This window comes from Nannospalax galili, unplaced genomic scaffold, assembly GCF_000622305.1.
Source record: "Nannospalax galili isolate Female #2095 unplaced genomic scaffold, S.galili_v1.0 scaffold397, whole genome shotgun sequence".
Lineage (NCBI taxonomy): Eukaryota > Metazoa > Chordata > Mammalia > Rodentia > Spalacidae > Nannospalax > Nannospalax galili.
The window spans coordinates 4,233,623-4,234,978 of record NW_008341879.1 but is presented as its reverse complement, the minus strand read 5'-3'; positions in this window follow the sequence as shown (position 1 = coordinate 4,234,978).

The window sequence follows — 1,356 nt, the reverse complement described above, 5'->3', positions numbered from 1 at the left end:
GATCTCCATTTCATTATTAAAATACACAGTTTCATACAGAAAAATTCATTTTTAATGCAATTGACATTAAGATGTTTGCAAATGTGTTTCTAATCTCTATATGTCAGATTATTACTAGTCACAGTTGGTTACTTTATGAGCTCCTTGGCATCTGAGCATGGATATAAAGTCATCAGGTAGATTTCAAAGATAATGTTTTTCACATCTACTAATTGTTAAGGAGCAAATTTTTATGCTTTGAAGAATTATATTATTTTTTAATCATTATACTTTAAAAAAATTTTAATAGCTACATGATTAGAAGCTTTTCACTACAGCTTTAGCATATTCAGTAACACACACACCAGAGCAGCAGTACATCTCTTTCACAAGTGGGTGCAAGTTTATAGGTTCACAGTCAGTTGAGTTAATACAGTTATACAATATTGAACTCAGTATAAGCCCTGTAAGACATTAAACCGAATGAGTTTTTAACCTTTAAAAAAGTTCTCCATTTCATTTTAGAATATATTGTTCCTTGCAGAAAGACTCATTGTTTTTGCTACTAACACTGAGATGTTGGTGCACAAATCTCTAATCTGTATGTATCTGATTATTACTAGTCATAATTGGTTGCACTTGGATCCTTGGTGCCTCTGTATGTGTATAAATTCATCGGGCAGATTTCAATGGTAATGTTTATCACCTCTACTAATTAGCATGACATAAATTTCCATGCTTCCTTCTCAAATATAATTCATTTTAAAAAATTTTTTGATTTTTTTTTGTGTGTGGGCATATCACACAGAACATCCCAAACCATTTTATTCATCTATACACCCACTTCCCAGATGGCACCCTCCCATACCCTCCCTCCCCCCACTAGAGCCCTTATACTCTGATATCCCTGTTACTGTCTGCTGTGTTGTTGGCACCCCCAGCCATGCCCCACTACTTGCCCTTCTGGTGGATCTAGTCAGCCTATCTAGAAGTCTTTGTTTTAGGAAGGTCAGCTGTTCCTCATGTAGCGCTAATCAGTTGTCAATACTCCTTTAGATAAAATTGAGGTCTGCTGTTCATTTTCCCAGTTCTATGCTGGGTTACTATCTGGGAGTCCCTTTGGCCACCCAGGCCAACAATTCAAAAGAAGGTATCGCCTGTCTGGCATTGTTGCTTGTTAGGTAGCCTTTTAGCTGTGCATATGGAGTCTTAAGAAATTACATTGCCCCCTTTAATCTTTGGTTATACTTTCCTTTTGAGTGTTTAAGGCCATACAGTTTGTCCAGATAAACCAATTTATTTTAACTCTTAAGGTCATTTGAGGATCTGTTCCTCAGGGGTCACATGGGCTTGGGAGGAGCCCCTGGCTCCTTTCTT